Source organism: Eleutherodactylus coqui, chromosome 10 (assembly GCF_035609145.1).
Source record: "Eleutherodactylus coqui strain aEleCoq1 chromosome 10, aEleCoq1.hap1, whole genome shotgun sequence".
NCBI lineage: Eukaryota > Metazoa > Chordata > Amphibia > Anura > Eleutherodactylidae > Eleutherodactylus > Eleutherodactylus coqui.
In genome coordinates, this window is record NC_089846.1 from 113157023 (window position 1) to 113182611 (window position 25589).

Below are 25589 nucleotides of genomic sequence, written 5' to 3' on the forward strand. Positions count from 1 at the left end.
TGTCATTTCACATATATTTAGCTTATTATAAATAGCTAATGCCTGAAGCTGAAAGCCATTCTATACTCTGGCATGCCGGCCTATTATTATTAATGCACAGTGTTACTCTATCAACTACAGGAAAAAGCACACACAGGGCATTAGCCGGAGCCGATGATAAAAGGAAAGTATATAAAGGTTTCTAAAGAAATGGGACGTAACGCTGCAGAGAAATACCTTTTCCTGCGCTCAAGCTTAGACACAGGAGGCCTTGGGTTTAGTGTGTCTTGGTATATACAGGGGGTGGACACAAATATGGAAACACTGTGCGAAATAAATGCCTTAAAGGGGTTGTCCCGCGCCGAAACGGGGTTTTTTTTTTTCAATAGCCCCCCCGTTCGGCGCGAGACAAACCCGATGCAGGGATAAAAAAAAAAAACGGGTAGTACTTACCCGAATCCCCGCGCTCCGGTGACTTCTTACTTACCTTGTGAAGATGGCCGCCGGGATCTTCACCCTCGGTGGACCGCAGGTCTTCTGTGCGGTCCATTGCCGATTCCAGCCTCCTGATTGGCTGGAATCGGCACACGTGACGGGGCGGAGCTACGAGGAGCAGCTCTCCGGCACGAGCAGCCCCATTCAGAAGACAGAAGACAGGACTGCGCAAGCGCGTCTAATCGGGCGATTAGACGCTGAAGATTAGACGGCACCATGGAGACGGGGACGCCAGCAACGGAACAGGTAAGTGAATAACTTCTGTATGGCTCATAATTAATGCACGATGTACATTACAAAGTGCATTAATATGGCCATACAGAAGTGTATACCCCCACTTGCTTTCGCGGGACAACCCCTTTAAGTTACATAGGATAGCCAATTATAAGTGGAGGTCATAGAATATAGATGCTGCCAGGTATAAATGAACCTCTGTCCATGCAACAAGACTCCAGTGGTCAGGGGTGTGAGCCACTCAGCTACCGTTAGCAGCTGGCTCCAAAAACCACCCAGAGCAGGGCAAGAGGTGAAGTATTACTCACAGATATGCAGTCAGCCAGTTAGCGTAGGTACTGACGGAAGCGGTGTGGCCTCGGCGCGGCCCGTCAGCCTATGCGTTTTGGCCAAAATGCAGTACTAACACCCGCATTTTATTAGTATGCATTATTACTTTTGTATGTAGTTTGCTAGTTGGTGGGGGAGCCCAAGATGTCAGCCAGTGTGGCCCACTTTAGAGATACAGGGCAACCCGCTGTTAAATCAGCCAGGGTTGATATCCTGTATGGTGGGTCACCACCCATCTATGGCTGGCATCTATGGTATCGGTCACATGTACAGGCTATTAGTATATGCAGTCACTCCTCCCCAATCTGGGCTGGGTTGAGTGGGTGACTGCATATTAGCCTGCCAAGAACAATCTGCTCCTCCACATTATTGTCTGGCTGACTGCATATCTTCAGGGCTTACGGCCATTGCGCCTGCCCTATGGCGATTGTGCCTGCCTTATAGCGATCGTGCCTATGGCGACCGTGTCTGTTTTGCAGACCTTCAGGTATTGTATTTTTGGCTTTTTCTGTGAACAAGAGGTGAAGTAAACATAAATTTGGCAGGAAAGCTCTCAACCAAGCTGGGGTCTAGAGGGCAACTCTTGCATTTTGTACGGTGTTTCCATATTTTTGTCTACCCCCTGTATGTTAACATAGAGCAATGATTTCCAACCAACAAGTACAGTCGCTTTTACAGTATTGATGGCAAACTGATGGGGTAGTCAGTAAAATTACAGAATACTATACCTATTCAAAGCTTTATCTAGAAATTGGATTGGAGGTCCCTTGGGTGTAGAACCATTTTTTCAGGCTTTCCCCCTATAGTAAGGAGGTTGCAGTGACTGATCTAGAGGATCCTGCTCTCCTGAGGGTAACAGATGTTCTTGTAGCAAATGTATAACCAAGAGTATAACTTTTACAATAGATATAGTGAAATCTTCTAGCAGGCAATCTACACTAGAAGGACACAACCTGCAGATGGAATATACAGAACCTTTCCCTTAGCCATGAGAAGAACACACATAGATGTGCTAATTGTGTTAATCCATAATCCATACTGCTATGGTGATGTGCGGCTCCTCTGGGTGACTTCTATCCATAGACTCATGTAGTTGTGGCTTCATGACTTTCTTCTCGGTGTTAGATAATTGCTTTCTGTGTGTTAATGGAAGAGGAAGGAGCACATTGGAGATCAGTTATTAGATGGACCTGCAGGCTCTACACGCAGCTTTATCGGATTGCGTAATGACTTTCTGGACAAGATGGCTGTTTAGAAGACCTCAGCAAATCCTGCGGTATAAGACCCAAAGTTTTTAGGTTGGTGATAAGTAGCGCCCTGCGGTAGAGGTTGGCCGTGTTACTTTGCAAGGATCAGAGTGTCGGATTCAAACCTGGAAGAGACTCAATACTCTGAGGACATCTATAGTAAGTACAATCCATATAGCAGATCGACAAAGGGGTGTGTCCGTTTGTAATGCGGCTACCTGAGAGCCCAACATATAAGAAATGGTAAAATTCACATTTTCTAAAATATTAGTATTTTGCTGCAGCCTTGTATTGCTGCTCACACGGATTCCTTTTTTAGCCCTTTAGGACCAGGCGGACGAGACACTTTTAGGGCTATTTTTCAAATCTCTTTTTCACTTTTTTCTGTTCTCTTTTGTTTTACTGGGGGTAAAAAGCTAAAAAAAAAAAGATTAAAAAAAAAAAACATTTATAGTTTTTTTAAATTAGTATCTTTACACTAAAATAAAGTATGGTATTGGGTTCCTCATTTTGTTTTGGATGTTTTGATATATAATATGTATGGTTTTGGATTGCAGGGCGCATAAAGCGACAGTTTTGGTTGGCATCGGTTTTGGATTATTTTCTTTCTTATGTATATATTTTTATTGTATGCTGTAATTTTGTTTTACTTATTTATGTAATTTTTTTTTTCACTATCTATGTCCCCCATGACGTCCTATAAGACCTCTGGGGGATATTCACATGGTCTTTTTTTTAATTTTTTTGTTGACATTTTTCCACTGTAGCTGGGGCATCCATAGGAGCCCCGGTTACAAGGGGGAAACATTCTCTGTAGTGACAATATTTACTGACAGAGCTGATGTGGGTCTGCTAGGACCCTGTAGCTCTGCTGTGCCAGGGGACCCAGCTCTTTAGTACATAGCACATCTTGAGCGCTATGTACTAGTGATAGGAGAAGGCAGAAGGGGTTAAAAAATACTTCTCCCTCCTCCTCCGGGTTATCAGCTAAGAACTCGACCTGCTTTTTCTTGATTGCAGAAGTAGTGGCTTTAATCATCCCCACCACCTGCTGTATTTTTACTATCGTCTGGAATTAAACTAGTGGTGTTAATATGTGCGGACACATTAACCAGCAGCAGGGTACTTGGAGCATATTACGGTCTAGGGACACTTTGGGGATTGTGAGCAGATATGGTTGCATGTTGGGGTACTATATGGCATTGTAACAGTCGCATGGACACCACAGGAACCTCGTTTCTACTATGGGAGAACAGCAGCTTTGGTGAGGGCGGTGTTACTTTATGGTTACTACTATGAGACTAGGACAATGTAGAGCTTTCAGCAGTCTACAATAATTACCAGCTAGCCAGGGTCTAAGTTTGTCATTGATTTTCTTAAAGGGAACCTGTCAGCAGTTTTTAACAAAGTCAACCAATAGCAAGCGGTACATTTATGTAGGAACTGTCTCTCACTGCTATTGCTTTGAATGTGGCTAAAAGCATAACTGTGTACCCAGTTTTCCTGAAAATAAGACCTACCCCAAAAATAAGCCCCAGCATAATTTTTCATGATGTGTGAGGATGCAGCATGATCTTTCAGGATTTTTGAGGATTCTGTAAATATAAGAACTAATCCAAAAATCAGCCCTAATAACAGTTAATAAAAATAAATAAATAAATAAAAATAATGTAAGACCCTGTCTTATTTTTGGGGAAACAGGGTATTTGCACTTTAAAAATGGACCATCTCTGCTAGCTGCATGTTCAGCTGGAATGTCCGCCCCTTTAGCATCCCCTGGTGTGGATGATGCCTAAGATTATCTGCACATGCGCCGGTACCCAATGTGGATGACGTAGTAGGCGGAGGCCATGACAGCATTCAAGGTGCAAAATTCAAACCCTTTACTAAGATGATGTAGCCAGGTGATGCAAGAGGGGCGGACTTCCTGGCTAAACAGGCAGCAAGGAGATGGTCTAGCCCACCCACCGGCCCCCTCTGAAAATGTAAAGGAAGCAAAGTTCAAATACACAGGTATGCTTTTAGCCACATTCAAAGCAAAAGCAGTGTTAGGCTACGCGCACACAAGGGCGAATGTCACATTTTGTGAGAGACACAAAATTTGTACAAATGTGAAATCCATTCTTTTGAATGGAGTTATTTACATGAACGTTGTTTTCCCCTAAGCCTGGGTTCACACAGGGCGGATTTGCTGCGGTTCTGCCGCTGTTTGCCGTTGCATATCCGCACAATGCAGTGCAAATGTGTTTGGGCAAAAAGCTGTTCTCACAGGACGGATTGTTTCCGCACTGCCGCAGTGCGGAAATGCAGCTGCGGCGCGGTTTTTGAAGACGCAGCATGTCAACTCTTTTGACCTTTCCGCAGCGCTTTTTGGTCCATAGACCTCTATGGATGCAGCAAAATCCGCTGCAAAAGTAAAAAAGCGCTGCGGAAAAAAACTCTTGCGGATTTTCCGTGCCGAAAATACGTAAGAAAATATGAAAGACAAAAATAACCTTTGAAGCGGTTTTGCCGCAGAACTGCTTCTGCGGCAAAACCGCAACGGAAAAACTGCAGCAAAACCGCAACAAATCCGCCCCGTGTGAACCCAGCCTTACAGCGATGCTGCGAGCTTCAAAAAAATCACTGCCTGTCCTGTCTTATGGCATTCTCTCGAAACGCCTTCCCCGTTGTTTTCAATGGGACCTTAAAAGACATTGTGTGCAGTCGCGTGCTGTGCGAGCAATTGTGATGTTTCCCATTGAAATCAATGGGGAAAACCTTTCTGACCTTTGTCAAATACTCGCCTGAGGATCGCAACTTCACAGAAGTGATGGGAGGCATTTTTTGAATGAAAAACACCTTATATCTGTGTGTAAAACGCACATTGGGAAGCGCAATATCGGGCTGAGTTTCTCTGCGCAATATCGTGCTCATCCGTGTGAACATAGCCTCAGAGAGAGAGAGTTCCTACACAATTGTACCGTTGCTATTGGTTTACATTGCAAAGAACTGCTGACCGCTTCCCTTTTAATTAACAAATCAGTCCCCACCTTCAAGTAAGTGGAAAACAGACATAAAAACTGTAAACAGAGTTTTTTTTTTTAAGTGTTTGAGGTTCCTGGCATACAAGTGGCATATACCACCCATAGGTACCCATTGCCATGCCTTTATTTTGTGGCCGTGTGCTCTCTGTGTATTCCACACTGCGTGCCCTACTCTCGTCGGAGAGGATTGCATGCAGTGTGGGGCCGGCAGCATCACATGTTACATGGAGGGTATCCTTGGGATGTTTTTCGCACCTGTTTTGTACAGGTACAGCTCACACATGGCTGTATGTATATAGCTTAAATTCACATATATGACAGATGTATGCATTTATTACTGGATGCCCATCCATTGATGGCATAATCTGCTAAAGGGTCCCTCTTTTGGCATCTGCCGGATGAATAGAGTCTTATGAATTTGATGTAGGCACTGTCTGCTTTCCACTATTTCCAGCAAACGTAGAGCTCTAATGTGATGTGAACACAGCCTTGGCCCTAGACAGAGGGATTTGCCCCTGCCAGTTATACCATGGTCCCTTGTACAGTGGTTTTTCCTGGTCATTGTAATCAGAAACCAGAGTCCACTTACAATTGCCGACAGTCCACAACTGCAGGACATGCACTTTGCTTTAAAATCCAGCCAATAAGAATGGGCATTTCATTGGTAAAACCCTTATATTACTGAAGTCCCTGCACTGATTGGTTGTCTAGTAGTGCCTCTCTGCAGTACAGTGCGGTACTACATGTTCTGTACTGTGCCAGGATGAGCTGCTTGGGCATTGTGTGCTGCACAGGACCCTGTAGAAGCTGCTGCCCTCTATATAGGAAGTGATTTACAGCTTCCTGCAGCAGATCCCTGTGTTAGGGTATTAAGGCTTTAACAGGTGGTGTAAGGTTCATTAGGGACAGTGAAGAGTATGGATGAACCTGGAATCCTTTTGAGACCTCTGATTATCAGAACCTGCCATGTTTTGAGGACATTCTGTTGCGGACGTCTGGAATAGTGAGATTGTTCCGATTTTCTTGTGTATATATTTATAGTGGTGTGAATAATCCAGTCTGTGTCTTATGTTATTTATAATCATATTCTTAGTGCATTTATTGAAAGTTTAGTTTGAAATTATTAAAACGCCTTATTTATGTGCAAGCATAATACTAGTCAGCCACTCCCATCCAACATCTGATAGGGTTGTGAGCGGTTGTTCATCAGTATTCTGCAACTGTGCAATTCTCCTCCATATAGAAATCTGCCTATCTATGTACTAGAGATGTGAGTGGTTGTTCATCAGTATTCTACACCTATGTAATGCTCATTCATATAGCAATCTGCCCATCTATGTGTGTGAGTGGTTGTTCATCAGTATTTTGCACCTGTGCGATGCTCCTCCATATAGCAATCTGCCCATCTATGTGCTAGGGGTGTGAGTGGTTGATCAGTAATCTGCACCTGTGCAATGCTACCCCATAGCAATCTGCCCATCTATGTACTAGAGATGTGAGTGGTTGTTCATCAGTATTCTGTGTATATGTAATGCTCCTCCATATAGCAATCTACCCGTTTATGTTTGTGAGTGGTTAGTCCTCAGTATTCTGCACCTATGTAATGCTCCTCCATATAGAAGTCTGCCTATCTATGTACTAGAGATGTGAGTGGTTGTTCATCAGTATTCTGCATCTATGTAATGCTCTTCCATATAGCAATCTACCCATCTATGTGGGTGAGTGGTTGTTCATCAGTATTCTGCACCTATGTAATGCTCCTCCATATAGCAGTCTGCCCATCTATGTGCTAGGGGGGTGAGTGGTTGTTCATCAGTATTATAGACCTGTGTAATGCTCCTTCATGTAGCATTTTGTCCATCTATGTGCTAGAGATGTGAGTGGTTGTTCAGTATTCTGCACCTGTGCAATGCTCCTCCATAAAGCATTCTGCCCATCTATGTGCTATGTGCGTGAGTGGTTGTTCAGTATTCTGCACCTGTGCAATGCTCCTCCATATAGCATTCTGCCCATCTATGTGCTATGTGCGTGAGTGGTTGTTTTTCAGTATTCTGCACCTATGTAATACTCCTCCATATAGCAGTCTGCCTATCTATGTACTAGAGATGTGAGTGGTTGTTCTTCAGTATTCTGCACCTATGTATTGCTCCTCCATATAGCAGTCTGCCCATCTATGTACTAGACATGTCAGTGGTTGTACATCAGTATTCTGCACCTATGTATTGCTCCTCCATATAGCAGTCTGCCCATCTATGTACTAGACATGTCAGTGGTTGTTCAGTATTCTGCACCTATGTATTGCTCCTCCATATAGCAGTCTGTCCATCTATGTGCTAGGGGGGTGAGTAGTTGTTCATCAGTATTATAGACCTGTGTAATGCTCCTTCATGTAGCATTTTCTCCATCTATGTGCTAGAGATGTGAGTGGTTGTTCATCAGTATTCTGCACCTGCACAATGCTCCTCCATATAGCAATCTGCCCATCTATGTGCGTGAGTGGTTGTTTTTCAGTATTCTCCACCTATGTAATGCTCCTCCATATAGCAGTCTGCCTATCTATATACTAGAGATTTGAGTGGTTGTTCTTCAGTATTCTGCACCTATGTATTACTCCTCCATTTAGCAGTCTGCCCATCTATGTACTAGACATGTCAGTGGTTGTACATCAGTATTCTGCACCTGTGCAATGCTCCTCCATATAGCATTCTGCCCATCTATGTACTAGACATGTCAGTGGTTGTACATCAGTATTCTGCACCTGTGCAATGCTCCTCCATATAGCATTCTGCCCATCTATGTACTAGACATGTCAGTGGTTGTTCATCAGTATTCTGCACCCATGTAATGCTCCTCCATATAGCAGTCTGCCCATCTATGTGCTAGGGGGGGTTAGTGGTTGTTCATCAGTATTCTGCACCTATGCAATGCTCCTCTGTATAGCAATCCCCCTTTCTGCATGCTGTTGGGATATGGTATATACCTGTCTTCGTGTATCTCTATCAGTGTTTCGGTAAGTGTCGCCGCTGGTAGTGAATTTTGAGTTGATTTCAATTTAATCATCTGTGTACAATATTTTGAACAGTTGTAGCAGTTCTAATGGAACCAATTATTACTGTATGTTCTAGAGATGTGATGATTTATCAGGGTACAAGGTGATGCTTTCACATAAAGCTATTTGAAGCTTTGTGTTATCTCAGGTTTGGCTTTCTGCCCGATCATCTGCAGGTGACATGCTGGACCGATGGCCATTTACTGCACTTAGTTACTGTGTCCATCTGTTTTTTTCTTTTTAATCCATTGTAGAAAATCTAAATTTCCCATGTATATAAATAAGTATGAGGAGGAGTGCGGCGCCTGCTGCAGGGCCCTGGCAGGAGTGTGCTGTGTTCAGATGTGTCTCGGCTGCCTCGGTGGCATTGCACCTCTGGCCACACACAATGCAGGCTGACTTGGTGTTACTGAAAGCATCACATTTTTTTTAAGCTCCCTCCCTCTGCTCTGAAAGGTTTCTATGCACTTCCTGCTTCGAAACAAAAGATTTGCCTATCCCAGCCCTCCTAGTGCTATTAGTAGTATTATTATCAGCCGCCTGGCAGCCAATCAGGGATGGAAAAAGATGGTGACATCATGGGCTAGGGAACAGCAAGGAGGTAGCTGAAGCATCCAAGCCACTAATGTGAGCACTGGAGGTCAGGAGCTGGAAAAAGGATGGCAGCATTTCTGCAGATGGACTAAATCTAGGGCTTCCCTTTCATCAGGAGCATTTGCAACGGAAGGGACACGGAGGATACAGCATGCCAGGGTGGGTGCCAGGTAATGCCATCGTCTTTATTCAGAGCGTATCATGCTGCAGCTGCAGCCCATGCTGCCTTGTGTTCAGCAATGGCCTGTTCTGGTCTCTCCCAATTCTGGCGCAGCCTGCAGGATTGTGTCTGATGGCTTTGGGGGGGCTCAGATTTCATTGCAACATTTTATTTGTAACCAGTGTATTTTAGGCTTTGGCTGGCGGAATAATATTTAGCATTTTGATGCTTGTTACATTGTGTGTGTATTGTAATACAGTGTGTCTATGTGCACTAGACAGGCAGCATATATCCATTTATACCTATTCACCAGGTAATTTACATGTAGAAAGCTGGATTTATAGATTTCTGGGTTGGTCATTCTCTATAGGGATGGGGCTTTATACTTGGAAGTGGGATCTGTGTATGTCTTGGGCATCGTATGTATTCGTGATTGTTAGTATTTACATATAGATGTAGGACAACGCCACACAATTCAGGTTCATTGATACAATATAACATAACACGGCCTTTATTTCTATAAAGTGATTGATCATTTCTGTGAGATTTGGTGAAATCTACGAGGAGCAGTCCTCTGTCCATAAGAGCTTGCAATCGCTGCCATCTGCTGTGCGGATCTCTGCTGGTGAGGGCAATAAATCCACTTTGCATATATTATCCTCTACCCCTTTTGTGCTCCCTAGGAAGACACCTGCTCTTGTGACTAGGAGCTCAGTAATAGGCCCCATATGCATATGAGCCTTTGTCCAAGCCTTGCTCCCTGCTCCATCCGCCGGGCTGTCATTATGCAAACACTTGGCCTCTTCTCTGTCATCAACCTGCCGACTCAAAAGATTTTAGCAGCGTCAATTGTTGTCCTTGGGACAATTCCGCCAAATGTGGCTGTCTTAATCTGTGGGACGTTTTTCATGCATACACAATACTGCAGATGCTCCGCGCCGAGCAGCGCCTTTAGTATATTTACAAACGGATATGGTTTGTTTGTTTTTTTTTTTTAGCTTTTATGAAGTTTTTTATTATCCAAATAGGATTTTCACGTAAAAAGTCCAAAGGGTTTTTAATAAGGGAACACCGTTGTGAGATAAGCCAGGTTTTCGACTTTTTTCGTCACTCTCCGTTATGCGGATGGAATCCCTTTCTAAAAATGTTAGCATGTAATGAATGGGAAAACGTGTTCAGAAAGATGGTTGCTATGGAGCAACGGCTCTACGTTCCCTTTTATACGTGAGATTCAGGCCTTCTGAAAATATTTAGTGTTACGTCTTATTATAGACAACCCCTTTTGATATGGGGGCGGTGGTGATGGCTTCCAAACCTGACAGGCATCCCCTCTTCAGATGAATGGCAGTCCGTGTAATACATGGACGACCTGAGATTGCAAGAGCTAGGACCTTTTTGCTTTGAAGTGTCTCTCAGAATTGGGTCATAGAGACTGATCCCAAGAGGGACGCCCCCATCTCTGACAGTCATTCATCTACTGGGCATATGGTCAGGGGTTGTCCTAGAGGGGTTGTCCCACCAATACCATTTATTATATAAATATTTGATCACTAAGGGTTTAATCGCTGGGATCCCAAGAATGGGGCACCCTGAGGTCCTCTTAGTGAAAGGAGTGGTGATGCGCATGTGTGACCATCACTCCAGTCACTTCTATGGGACTGATGGAGATAGCCATGTGTCCCGCTAAGCTATCTCCATAGATAGTGAATGGAACAGTGGTTATACATGCGCACCACAGCTTTTATGATCTTAAGTGCACCATTCTTATGATCCCAGCGGTTGGACCCTCCATCATCAAATATCACCTACCCTGTGGTAGTTGCTAAGTGTTTTTGATGGGATAACCCCTTTAAGGCCCAATTAACATCAACTGCATTTTATAAAGGTATCCAATCTGTATTTTCTGCACTTCTTAGCTAAAAAAAGAGGCAACTATTGCAGCTGTCCATAGGAATCCCCAAAAGTGATGTAATTACTATGTGATGTACGTTGTCTGGGGTGCCGCTTCCATTTTACGGATACTAGTCGTTAACAAATGTACCTCTACCTGCGCCACACAATTTGGTGGATGATGAGCTCTATCACTGCAAGCTCTTCCAGTCTAAAAAAGGCTGATCACTGAGAACAATAGATTGTATTGAACTTCTAAGCAAATGTGCATAAGGCTGTGTCCACACTAGCATTTTTTCGACTGATCCTGCTTCATTAATAAGGGAAGTGAAATAGAAAGCGTCTGTAAAGCTTTAGTCCACTCTCACACATGCGCTTCTTACTGCGGCATTTTGATCGCCGCGGTATAACGCTCCCGTGGGGCCTTGCAGACCTGAACACCGTGTTTTCTAATGCAGCAATTTTGGAGCTCTGTCTGCTGCTGTGTTTTCACACTTTTTCATCACCTGATTTGGGGGGTGTTAACCTGCATCCGAAAACGGCAGGAAAATCGCAGCATTTTGTCGACGTATGTGTGAGAGTGGCCTTACACTTACATGCCGTAGTGTTGGTGCTTAGCTTTGAAAACCTCCATACAGCCATCACCCTTGGTCAGATTTGAACCTACATCTCCAGCACTGCGAGGCAGCCATGCTAACAACTGAGCCACCACACCTTGTAACATTGGGGTTCTAGGTTGACGTCTGACAATGGTCAACGTCTGTATGTTCTCATTGTGTTAAAGGGGTTGTCTCACGCCGAAACGGGTTTTTTTTTTATTCAATAGGCCCCCCGTTCGGCGCGAGACAAACCCAAGGGATGGGTTAAAAAAAAAAAAAAAAAAAAGTTTATTACTTACCCGAATCCCCGTGCTGCGGCGACTTCTTTCTTCCTTTACCAAGATGGCCACCGGGATCTTCACCCACGATGCACCGCGGGTCTTCTCCCATGGTGCACCGTGGGCTCTGTGCGGTCCATTGCCGATTCCAGCCTCCTGATTGGCTGGAATCGGCACACGTGACGGGGCGGAGCTACGAGGACCAGCTCTCCGGCACGAGCGGCCCCATTCACCAGGGAGAAGACCGGACTGCGCAAGCGCGTCTGAAAACTCCAGAAGACAGCGAATTTAGACGGATCCATGGTGACGGGGACGCTAGCAACGGAGCAGGTAAGTGAATAACTTCTGTATGGCTCATAATTAATGCACGATGTATATTACAAAGTGCATTAACATGGCCATACAGAAGTGTATACCCCCACTTGCTGCCGCGAGACAACCCCTTTAATTCTGTTTCTTAAGCATGGTGGCTCAGTCATTAGCACTGCTGCCTCGCAGTGCTGGAGTTGTAGGTACAAATCTGACCAACGGTGACGGCTCTATGGAGTTGTTCAAAGTTGATGTTGTCCTTGATGAGATTTGAACCTATGACCCCAGCAGTACAAGGCAACAGTTCTAACCACTGAGCCACAATCATTGTAGAGCCACCGCCACCAGACTGTCTTCAAGTTTCATTCGCCTCCCATTGAATACAACGCATTAAAAAAGGATCCGTCTGTATTCCGTTTCTGAAACTGGAAGCAAAAGTGCGTCAGTCTGCACAGTCCAGTGTAAAAAAAAGGAATAAAGTTAGAAAATGCAGAAACTGATTGAAACTAAAGACCTTTCGCTTCAATAAATCTCTATGGGTTTTAAAACTAGAACCTTTTTCTTTCGGTTTTGCTGTTCCCACGATAGATCAGCAAAGCGCTAGTGTGAAAAGGCCCTAAGGGCCCAACTACGCGGTCTTCTGCATCACGTACGGACTGCAGAAGTGTGTCCTGGCTGAACCGCGGGTCTCCGGACCCAAACTTGGAGTATCATACACGAATGCGATGCTTCAAGTTTGGGCCCGGAGACCCGCAGTCCAGCCAGGACACACTTCTGCACTCTGTACGTTAAACGGATGGTGCAGAAGACCGTGTGGTCAGGCCCTAAGCTAGGCTTTATATTTAGGGTCAATGTAACTGTTCATATATTTTGTAAAATCTGCAAAATGTTCTGAAAACCCCAGTAATAATGGTAATGAGTTTGTGATTTATTTATGGTCAGTATTTTGGCATAAGTTGGGAATAAACTTCAAATGAAACAATACACAGAAGTGATAGAAAACAATTTCTAATCCTCTGTGGCTCACTGCTTTTGTTCAACTGTCTATTAAAGGGGTTGTCCAGCTATAAACTATTAATGGCCTATCTACAGGCTAGGTCATTAATAGTAGATCAGCAGTTGTCTACCACCTGGGACTCCTGCCGATCAGCGGTTCGCTTGCAGGGCTGGTGTGCTTGTAAACTAAGCTAATTTCTGTAGGAAGGAGGCAGCTCCATTCACACTGCAGTGGCCAGGTTTGGTATTACGGGCAAAGTTCCCATTGATGTGAATGGCCCAGCAAACAGCTGATCTGGAGGAAACTCTGGGAACAGACCCTCACTTATCTGCTATTTATGGCCAATCCTAAATCTAGGCCTGCAACAGTTTACAACTGGACAATTCCTTTAAGATTGTGCCACTTCCCTTCTAGTTGAATGCTTTACCCCACCACATTCATAGATGGCACATCCCAAGGATCTTATTGGTGATGGTTGGTCTCCTGGGATCCCTATATAAAGTTGTGTAGTAACATTATGCGGAGAAAAATATGAGCGTGACCATGGAAATTCTGGTGGGATGCCAGCGGTGTATTCATCAGCTCAGATGGTGATGGTGATGGCATATCCTCGTGCGGAAACCTTAATGATGTGTCATTCCTTGGTTAGAATCAGATGTTTCTTCCTAGTGTAAGCAACAAGTGAACTTTAAGGGTCCGCCCGTGCCGGGTACATATTGCCGATTTGTGTGCAGAAAATCCACAGTGTGTTGAATAGTGGATGAAATGTTACTAAATCTCATCCACAGGATAGGAAACAAATCCACAGCAGGAAATGAGGATTTTAAATCTATATCCTATCAATTTTTACACCGGATTTTCACTCCAGCTTTCATGCTTTGCAACGCATAGGGTGAAATCTGCACCCAAATTTGTGGCGAATCCACATCATGCAGAGTTTGCTGCCGATTTGTTGTGGGTTTTCTGCAATGAAATATACGTTTGGTATGAACGTACTCTTGGATGGCCTTCGGGGCTCCTTCACACTGGCAACAGCAGCAAAATTGCAAGCTTTTTTCCCACGATTTTTGAGCATCAGCGCAGATTTTTTTTTGCAAAAACATCGCTGCCGCTTGCGATTTGAAATTTTTTTTTGCCACAATTTTTTTTTTTTTTAGCGTGAAAGTCAGTAGGACTTTTGCACAAAAATCACAAGTTCTTGCTTTGCAATGCGATAAAAAGAAGGTTCCATAGGGAAACCCGGGAGATTAAAAAAAAGAAGCAAAATGCAAAAAGATAGGGCATGCCGCAATTTTTGTTTTCATGCAACATCACATGAGTGAAAACATTGCAAATGTGAAGGAAACCATTGAAAAGCATGGGTTTCATAATTCCGCTTTTGCACTTGTTCTCACATCGCGTGTGAATCGCGCGGTTTTATTGCAAGTGTGAAGGCACCCTTAACTCATCAGGTGCTGGTGCAGTAAGGCTGCGTCCACACGGGGTGGGTTTGCAGCAGAATGTCCGCAGTGGGCATTCAGCAGCGGAGAACCTGCCTCCATACCCGCACCATTTGGTGCACATTTTTAAGTGGGTTTTATTGCACATTTCTATGCGGAATTCACCCCCTCATCGAGAAGAGGAATTCCGCAGAGGAAACTGCGCTAAAATGAATATGCTGCTGAATTGAATTCCGCACCGCCTGTCCGTTTCCGCGCGGGTTTTGTGCAGATTATTTCTGCAAGTTGTGAGTGAGATGTTCAAAATCTCATCTATTTTGCTACGACTGTAAATGCAGCAGAATTTTCCATGCGTAAGGTCCGCACGCAAATTACGCCACAAAGCCACCCCGCCCGGACCTTTCTCTCCAAGGATCCACTCTCTGCTCTGAGATGCGGGTCTTATCTTTAAAAACCGTGTCAGTGAGACCGCTCCCCACAGCCAGCTGCTAGCGAGAAGGCTCGTTCAAAATAGGAATCCCCTTTAGGCCAGTTTCACACATCTGAGAAAATCTGGGACAAATATGAACCCCGTTCTTTTGAATGGGATCCTATATATGAGCGATTTTTATCCCGCATCGCACCGTGATGCAACACTGGAAACAAATCGCGGCACGTCCTATCTTTGGGTGTGCCCTCGCATCGCCCATTGTTTTTAATGGGGCTGGTGGTAGCATTGCACCGCGTGAAGGTGGCCTAAGGGCCCATTCACAAGGGCATATATTCTGTCCATCTATTTCATGGACCCATTGAAGCCTATTGGGATGTTCAGATGAGCCTGGTGGTCCATGTTAGATAAAAAATTGCTGCATGTCCTATTCTCATTTCACAGACCAGATTAGTAGATGTGACGTGGGGTATCCGCGCAAATCTCACAGCACACAACGGATGTCCACAATACGTCCGTGTGAAAAAAGTGCAGCATGTCCTATTTTCGCCCTTAATACGGATATGAATCGGACATGGAATGTCCACTACTTGCGGGGATCAGGCGGCGCTCAGACGTGTATCCGTGTGCTGTCCGATGCAAGTTACACCCAAGAATCTTGAGCGCCATTCGCATACAGTCATGTGAATCCGGTATTAAGCCACTCCGATAGAGGCGTCTGTAAAAATGCAGCTTCTATAAACTGTGTTTTGCAGCATCTTCAAACGCGTTCGTTTAGTTCTGTGTTAGAAACTCCGCGCTAAAACGCTCGTCTGAGAAGCCGCATTGAAATCAATGATTACGGAGTGCAGCTTTTTTAGTGGCCGTTTCAAAACCCGCTGAAAGCGGCCTGAGGGCTCATTCACACGGGTGTATCTGCAGTCCGAATTACACGCATAATACGGCGTAAACGCCATTGATTTGCATTGAGGTATTTGAGGGTGTGAAAAAGAATCGCAGCCGTATTAAAGTTGGCCATAAAAGTCTATGGGATCGTGTAAAAACAGGGCTGCACAATACCCTGTACTTCAGTAAAGCACTAGATTGGCACTTTAGGAGTCATGTATTTAACCCTTCGCACTTATTATACTTTTTCTCTTAAAATTTTATTAACACAATCCCCCAAATTAAATGAATCCTTGCACTGAAGACGCCGGGAAGGATTCCTTATACCGGACCGTAAGGCTTCTTCTAGGAGAGGGCTGCTCAACATGGCTTTCCTGCTAGTTTTAGTGATAGTTTTGGCCTGGAAATGCCCGCAGCTAGACTTGATTGGCGCTGCAATGTCTAGATGCCAGGCTGGATTTATCAGAGGCGGCCAGCCACGGCGTCGGCTCAGCGCAGCCACTGCGGACTCCTGCGTGGTGCCCGGATTCAGAAGCTCTTGCTTTGTTTCCATTGACAGTCCCCTGACTTGCATTATCTGCCTTGTCTAAAACAAGGGGCAGTAATGTCTGCCTGTGAGTCCTTGGCACTGGAGGGCACTGTGAGATCCAGTATAGTAGAACTATATAGTAGAACTAAAAGTAACTATTTCTCCTTAGAAGCGGTGTAACGCCATGCAAAATCTAAAAATTCAAGTTTCACTACAGTAAACCCCATTGTCCCTCTTTACCCCGTGTTACATCAGGGGCCAGGCAACTGCAAGGCTGGGAGTTGTGTAGTAGGGTCTTCACAACGGAAAGTTCCTTTAGCTCTCCTTGTGTTTACCTGGGACATGGATGGGGCACTGTGCTGAAGTTTAAAGGTGTTGCAAACTATTGATGACCTATCCTATCCTCAGGAGTAGTCGATTGGCGGTGGTCTGCTGCCTGGCATCCTTGCTGATTAGCTGCTTTTCAGGTGTGCTTGTGCACTGAGCTTATTTCTGCAGGAATCAGATAGCTCCGTTCTTACTGTAGTGGCCAAGCTTAGTATTGCAGGCTAAATTTCTGTTTACTTCATTGGGATCTTGGCCTGCAATGCCAAGCCTGGTCACTATAGTAAGAAGGGAGCAGTCTACTTCATGCAGAACTCGGTTCATTACACAAGTGCATCAGCTTGGAACAGCAGATCAACAAGGGGCCCAGGCAATAAACCCCCATCATTCTCCTATTGATGATGTATCCTGAGCCAATAGCTTACAAGCGGACAACCCCTTTAATATATATTCATGAGCCAATAGACTTCAGCAGTGTCTTTTGTAGCCTGGTATAGCTTAATGTATACCTGCTATCATGGGACATTTGGGTTAACGGCAAGCACACTTACATTTTTAGTGGAGCCAGGGTCCTATTTGCAACCACTGGAGTATTGTTTCTGAGCAGCTTGCCCTTTAAGAAGGAATTACATGTTCTTGTTGTGTTTAGCAAAGGCGGCTTTATAATGGGATGACATTTTTTTCAGTAGCTTTTCTCAATTCGCAGGAATCTAACGTCCTTCATCTTTGTCTGCAGCTTTGATTCTGCTAGAACAGCTTTTCTCCTTCTACATTTGGTAGAAGAATGTTGTTTAACACAATTGTTTCTGCCATAATGTATATTGTATTGTTGCTGCCTACAAGGGCCTAATGCACAGGTATATAAACAAGTATATCTCTAAAACTACATGCCTATGCGAATCTCTGCCCATTCCCAATAATACAACATGTCGGGAGGGGTATCATCACTTCTTAGGGAGAGGACGTAGAAGGTTAGTGAGGAGACTTATAAGGCCATCCATGCTCCTCTGGGAAATATATGCAAATAAGGGAGATGGAACAATACCTCTGCAGCACCACCTATTGGTTGGCAGCATTCCTGCAAATCGATGTTCGACCCTTTATACAGGTCTTTGTAACATGGATTGGGAATTGAAAGGCAAGCCAGAACCCATACACAGACAGCTGTTTCGTGGGTTTTGACCCTCATCATTGTGCAAAAGGCTTCCTGCTTGGCTAGTGATGTGAGTCAGGAGGGGTGTCAGCACTCCGTAAGGAGGGCACTTTGAAGGTGAGTGAAGAGATTTATAAGGCCATGCATGCTCCTCTGGGAAATACGCAAATAAGGAAGATGGAACAATACCCCTGTACACTGATGAGGACAAAAAACCCAAAACAGCGGTCTGTGTATGGATTCTGGCTTGGCTTACAAATCCCAAAGACCTGCATAAAAGGTCAGACAAATCTGCCTTATTTGCAATAATACAACATTCATTATGTTGTGAAGTTCAACCCTTCGTCCCGTGAGGCCGCCCGCACGCGGGCATATTTGCATTGCGGAATCCAAAGCGGTGCCCGCCTCCGGATTCCGCAGCGAATACCACCCATAGCATGCTATAGAAAAATGGAGGAAAAATCGCAGCATGCTCTATTTTTGAGCGGTTTTTCGCGCGGACGGCTTCTATTGAACTCAATGGAAGCCGTCTGACCCACGGCCCTTCCGCAATGACGTGCCGTGACATTATACCTAAATTCTAAACATTGATGATGGAATGAGGAGATTTATGTAACAGTCAAACCTGCTTGTCGAACATGTGAATATTGATGCGGCTTTGCGGATGAATTCTGACACAGAGCCGTATGGCAGACAAGCAGATATTACTGTAGGTTTTCTGGGTGGAATAATTTGCCTTGCTTGAAAGCACCATACGGGTCTGTTTACACGAGGGATATTCCCGTCTCGGTTCCATCCGATTGCGATTAGACGGAGCTCGCATGGGGAAGAAAAACCAATTCATTTGAATGGTTTCATATAAACAAGAGATTTTTATTTTTTTTTCACTAGGACCAATTGGCTGAGTTGAAAAGTCGCAGCATGTCCTATTTTTGCGCAAGTCTCACACGAAAATAGGGTATGTAATGTGGGGTGTCCCGCGCATCGGATAGGACATGGGCGGAGTGCCCGCGCATGTTCATTCTTGTTCTGGACGGAATAACACTGGAAAAGGAAGTGGATCAGTGGCATCGCTGCCTTTTAAACTTGGGATACTTTTACACTTAGGGCTTCTACCCACTAGCGGTTTTTTTAACGCTGCGATATCGCTGCGTTTTTTTAAATGGGACTTTTTAATGTTAAAATCGCATCGCACAAAAATTACAGCGTTAAAAAAAACGCTAGTGGGTAGAAGCCCGTAACAAGAAATTGTTCGCCTGCGCAAACAGAGTCCTACTTTGCTCGGGCATTCGGTTTATAAACACGCAGATAAATAAATATGTGTATATATAATGAGTGATCTCTCAGTGGTTCGGTTCACGTTACCAGAGAACGACTGAACGATCAGTGTTTAAATTGCACCATTAGTGAATGAGCCAACAATGATTTTTCTGCTTGCATAAAAAGAATGATGAACGATTAGCGAACAAATTATCATTCATCGTTCAATCGTTGGCCATAGTTATAATGAATGAATAATTGTTCAAATTCGTACAATACAGCGACTTTTTTTTTTTTTTTCTGTGTGTGTAAAACACCTTTTTCGTTGCTTGAGTCGGGCTCACTTGAACCGCAGGGGTCTGTCTGGTCTTTGCGATATGGAAGCTGAAATGCAGCAACAATGTGGCCACATGAATGTGACCTCCAGTGAGTGAACATGATAACTCTCAAATTATAGAAATGAACGAAAACGTTTGGTCAAGATCTTCAATATTAGCAAATATAAACTTTCTTCTTTAGACTCAAAGCTAAGTAGCACAACTGCCTCGTGCCATGGACTGTGGGCTGCCTCGTGCCATGGACTGTGGGCTGCCTCGTGCCATGGACTGTGGGCTGCCTCGTGCCATGGACTGTGGGCTGCCTCGTGCCATGGACTGTGGGCTGCCTCGTGCCATGGACGGTGGGCTGCCTCGTGCCATGGACGGTGGGCTGCCTCGTGCCATGGACGGTGGGCTGCCTCGTGCCATGGACGGTGGGCTGCCTCGTGCCATGGACGGTGGGCTGCCTCGTGCCATGGGCGGTGGGCTGCCTCGTGCCATGGGCGGTGGGCTGCCTCGTGCCATGGGCGGTGGGCTGCCTCGTGCCATGGGCGGTGGGCTGCCTCGTGCCATGGGCGGTGGGCTGCCTCGTGCCATGGGCTGTGGGCTGCCTCGTGCCATGGGCTGTGGGCTGCCTCGTGCCATGGACTGTGGGCTGCCTCGTGCCATGGGCTGTGGGCTGCTTACGTTTCCCATACATTGTAACAAGCTTACCAGCACTGGACAAGGACCGTTCCCAGCAATCACACTGATATCTTGTCACTATGCTGCCACTTGTATTGCATCACCAACTACTGTGTTGCTCCATGTGGAAGCACACAGGTTAGAAGGGTGGTCCTCCAATAGGGGTCTCCATTTCTGCATGGGTTGTTGTGCCACATGCTATACCAATGAGTATTGTATCCAGAAATACTTGTTTGCTGAGCGTGGGACCCAAAAATAACTAGAAATTCTCTCCCCATTGTTTACTGTTTTTTTGTTTTTCATGAATCTGTCTTATTGCAGGAGTTTTTAATTCTTAAACCTTCTCTATTAATTCTCGTTAACAGAATGGTGTTCTAGAACCGTTCCACAAAGCGTTCCATCTGGTTATTAATGTCATTGACTAATGAACCAGATCCAAAGATTAAATCTGGTCGGAGAAGGCAGATACTGGGCGATCACATCCTAACTAGCTGTGAAACACTTACCATATTGATCAGTGACCTTCCACCACATTGCCCCATTATGGATCTTTGACCTGGAAACTCGGGGTCCCATATTTAACCCCATAGTGACCGCCAATATGCCTTTTTTACTGACTTCACTAATGGGCTTTAAAGCTGTGTATACTTCAGTCAAGCCACCACCTTACACAGGCTACTGACCGCCAGGCTCCTGCTCTAACTCAAGAGAGAAGAAACCTGGCAGTTTAACCCCCTACATGCCACAATCAATAACAACTGCAACATATAAGCAGATTACAAGAGAAGGGGGCTCCTTCTGTCACCCTTTAGCATCCTGTAATGCCATTGAAAGGTACCAGAGGCCTCTGTATCTATCTAACCTCTGGCAGCGTCTAATATGCTGAAGTCATAGACCTGGTATAATGCACTACATAAGCAATGCAGAGTACCGTCCTAGCGATCGAATGATTGCATCTTCAAGCTTGCTTGAGTAACTTAAAAATTGTGTCAAAAACAGTTCAATAAAGATTTTAAATTGTAAAGAAAAACCATCTGGTGTAAAAAAAAAAAAAAAAAAAAAATTCACATAATTTAGGATAGATCCTCAATAGATGATTGGTGTGGTCCATTGATCAACTGATTCCCCAATTCAATGGGAGCTGTGCCTGCAGTGCCAAACAGGACTTCTGCAACATGGACAATGCGATCTTGAAGTGTTCTTGTCTTATGTCTGGGAAGAGGCCACTGCGCTCATGTACGGCCTCTTAATACAGCTGGATAGTGGGGGTCCACATCTGCACCCTCGCCCATCTGATATCCATGACCTATCCTGAGAGTAGCACCTGTGTACTTGTGTGCCACCAGTTACATCTGAGAAGATTGTCCGTGTCCAATAGCTGCTGTTCTAGGCGATCGGTCGCTTTTCATCTCAGCCCTATTTTCATCATAGTGTATTGTAAATATCCACTAGATACTAAGTGGTTTATCCGTCTCGTGATGTTCGTCATTCTGTCTTGTAGCCTTCTTTATGTGGCTTCGCCCATGAATTGCTCATAGCTATTAATTTTCTTCCACAGGGATTGCTTGGAGATAAAATTCAATTTGATCAAAATTGTTTGACAAATTGGCTTAAACAGACAATTATGGCCGCCTTGTATGCAAGCTGAATACCAAATTAGGATTTTTTTTTTTCTAGCAAGTCAGGGTCATAGCTAGTCTTTCATGTTGTGGGCAGTAGTGGAAGCTGTAGATGCAGAGCGATGAAATATTTACTGCCTGATGTATGTCGAGTCAATCAACATTTAATACAGGGACTGCAGCCAAAGTGGTCAAGACCCCCTGGATCAGTGAGCAAGAGATAACACCGCTATCTTCACTCTTTGCAGAAAACTCTTAGGGTGTTTTCATATCTGCACAGACATTCTGCTTTCCTGCTCTGTTCGGAATGCCCACGGGCGAATGGTTCTGTCTGTGTACTGAACTACACAGCGCTGGGCGGACTATATTGATTATATTTGGGTCTGCCCAGCGGACCGGCTTTTGGACGTAAAAAAAACGCTACTTTTCGTCCGATATTTTCAGCTGGATCTATGATTGAACCTCCTGCTTAGATGTGAAACCGGCCTTAACCCTTTCCAATCCAATTTGTATCCTGGTTTTCCTAGGGGGCTTACTCTTTTTCTGCTGTTATACAATGGCGCTATCTGCTGGCTAAAGCCAGTACTGCAGGAAGTGACACGTTGGATAGGCTCCGACAGCAGAGAGGCTGGCAATATACAGTAAGAGAACTCCAACGGACGTCTTCCAACTTCGGAGCTGTACAGCCTTAAATCATAATGTCTTCAGAGGTCAGACAGTGGATTGGAAAGGGTTCATCCTTGACATTCCTGACATGTAAAAACTTGGCCTCCAAAGCTGCTGTTTTTGAATGTTCTAGTTATGAGAACCCAAACGCTTCCTCTTTTTGGACCTGGTAGCTACCGTGTCATTAGGTGGCTCTTTGTAGGACTATCAGTTACTCATTTGCATGGCTTTTTCCCAAGGAGCATTGCATGACCTATATATTAGATTCTCTACCCCCTTGTGGTGCTCTCCACAAGTAAAATAAAATTAGCCTCCCAGATTTACTAAAACACCAAAAGCAGTACTTGGAGCAGTAATACACCACTAGAGTTGTTAGATGGTCACCAAAAAAGGTGCAAAAGAGAATGTTGCTGTGCTGCATTATTCATTTATTTATCATTTATTTTTTCCTGTTGGTGCTCTCGGCCGTGTCACATCACATTTCTCACATATGACATGGCTGGGGGGCTTGTCACAGCTCCACAGTTTCATCACAGTAGTCCTACACGTGAGACGTGGCTGAAGTCATTCTGACAAGATAGGATATGGGGCTTCATTGTGTTTTTACAATTTGTTATCCTGTCCCTTTCCAAACAATGAGGCCTGGTTCACACCTGCTTTCGGGGATTTTGGTTTTTCTGCTTAGTTGTGGGAAAGGGGAATTCTCTGTCCGAACAGATCCGTCTTATGATGGAACCGGACGGTGCCAAATGGACCTCGTTGACTATAATGGTGTCCGTTTGGTCTCCGATCAGCTGTCTGGTGTTCTCTCCCCCTGATAACACCCCCACCCCCGAGCCTGCTCGGACCAGTAACTGCTTTATCCGAGCGTGCTCGCTCATCTCTATTAGTATCCCCTTAATCCTATGGGGTATTTGATAAATAGTTTTCTGTCCTTTTTCTGATGTGTAAAAAAAGAAAAAAAATTGAGCAGATTTTTGTACACATTACATTTGGCTAAAATGTTGCAAATCCTCTGGACGCGACCGATGCTGCCAACTACCGACCCATCTCAAACCTCCCCTTCATCTCCAAACTACTAGAACGCCTGGTTTACTCCCGCCTTGTAAGCTATTTATCAAAGAACTCTCTCCTAGACCCCCTACAGTCTGGCTTCCGACCTCAACACTCGACAGAAACTGCCCTTACTAGGGTATCCAATGACCTACTGACAGCCAAATCGAGGGGCGATTACTCCCTACTGATCCTCCTTGACCTTTCTGCAGCGTTTGACACTGTTGACCACAAACTCCTCCTCAGTATGCTACGCTCCATTGGTCTAAAGGACACTGCCCTCTCCTGGTTCTCCTCTTACCTATCTGACCGCTCTTTCAGTGTCTCCTTTGCTGGCTCTACCTCCCCTCCTCTTCCCCTTGCTGTTGGGGTCCCCCAGGGCTCGGTCCTTGGCCCCCTTCTCTTCTCTATCTACACAGCCCCTATTGGACAAACCATCAGGAGTTTTGGCCTCCAATACCACCTGTATGCTGATGACACCCAGCTATACACCTCTGCCCGTGACATCTCTGCACCCTTCCTCCAAAACATCACCGACTGTCTGTCCGCTGTCTCTAACACCATGTCCTCTCTCTACCTAAAACTAAACCTCTCTAAAACTGACTTACTGGTATTTCCGCCCTCCACTAACCGACCTCATCTTACATCTCCATCTCAGTGTGTGGCGCCACCATAACTCCTAGACAACATGCCCGCTGCCTTGGGGTCATATTTGACTCTGATCTCTCTTTTACCCCCTACATCCAATCTCTGGCCCGAACATGTCAGCTGCACCTCAAGAACATCGTAAGAATCCGCTCTTTTCTCACTGTGGAGATGTTAAAAACGCTTATTGTCGCCCTCATCCACTCCCGGCTCGATTACTGTAACTCGTTGCTGATCGGCCTCCCCTGCACCAGACTCTACCCTCTCCAGTCCATCCTGAATGCGGCAGCCAGGCTCATCTTCCTGTCCAGCCGGTACTCGGACGCCTCTGCCCTGTGCCAGTCACTGCACTGGCTGCCCATTAAATACAGAATTCAATTTAAACTCGCTACCTTCATCCACAAAGCCCTCCACAGCGCAGCGCCCCCCCTATATCGCCTCCCTCATCTCAATCCATCACCCAGCCCGGGCTCTCCGCTCTGCTAACGAAACCAGACTGAGTGCCCCTTTCATTCGAACTTCTCATTCCCGCCTCCAAGACTTCTCCAGAGCAGCACCGGTCCTCTGGAATGCACTACCAAAGGCTACCCGAGCAATCCAGGACTCGCAGAACTTCAGGCGTGCTCTAAAAACGCACCTCTTCAGGGAGGCATACTGCATTCCCTAAACAAACCCCTCTGTACTCCGCCTGATAACATGCTCCCTGACCTACTGACTGCAATCCCTGCTAGCCATCATAAACCGCTCCTGCAGTCACACCGTTTCTGCCATCACACGGCCAAATGTCTGACCATTGTCTGTGTGTATAGCATCCCTCACTCTTCCACCTCGCCATACCGTGCACATCTCCAGCCCCTTTACCCTCTGTATCACCCCATTACTTGCAGTATGTAAGCTCGTTGGAGCAGGACCCGCACCCCTATTGTTTCCATCAACTGATTACTGTGTAACCGTGGTTCTGTAATGTTTGTACTTTTGTCTTTCTGTATTCCCCCGTCTATGTAAGCGCTGCGGAATACGTTGGCGCTATACAAATAAAGTTTATTATTATAAATCCTAGCTTTTCTCACCACTTTTCAAAAGTGGCAAGAACTTGTTGTAGATTCTAGTGGGACTTGACACCTGCTCAAAACTGGCTTAGATTTTAGTTTGTGGTGCATGGGAAGCTAAAAGTGCACCTGATTTATTAAGGCCGAGCTCGCACGACCAGAAGTGCCGGTGTGCCGCGCGCCAATCTCTAGAGCATCGGCACACAGCAAGTACGCAATGATACGCGCATAATACAGGCCAAGATAAAACATGTTGCGATTTAGTTTTTTTGCAAGAGTAATACACACACAAAACCCCGCTACTGTGAGGGGCCCAGTACAAATGAATGAACTATTGGCACAGTGTGTTGTG

General features: G+C 45.2%; 1 protein-coding gene across 4 annotated transcripts in view; it reads left to right on the forward strand.

Annotated features, from left to right (window-relative positions):
• PAK3 (p21 (RAC1) activated kinase 3) overlaps positions 1 to 25589 on the forward strand; it is a 188313-nt gene that overhangs the window by 74383 nt on the left and 88341 nt on the right. For 2 of the 4 annotated variants that reach the window (XM_066581728.1, XM_066581725.1), the window contains exon 1: positions 8979 to 9124. The exons of 1 other annotated variant lie outside the window; for it this stretch is intronic. The gene's annotated coding sequence lies outside the window, so the exon portion shown is untranslated. Of the gene's footprint in view, positions 1 to 8978; positions 9125 to 25589 lie in introns of those variants that run through there. One more of the 4 variants, XM_066581727.1, reaches the window with a different exon arrangement.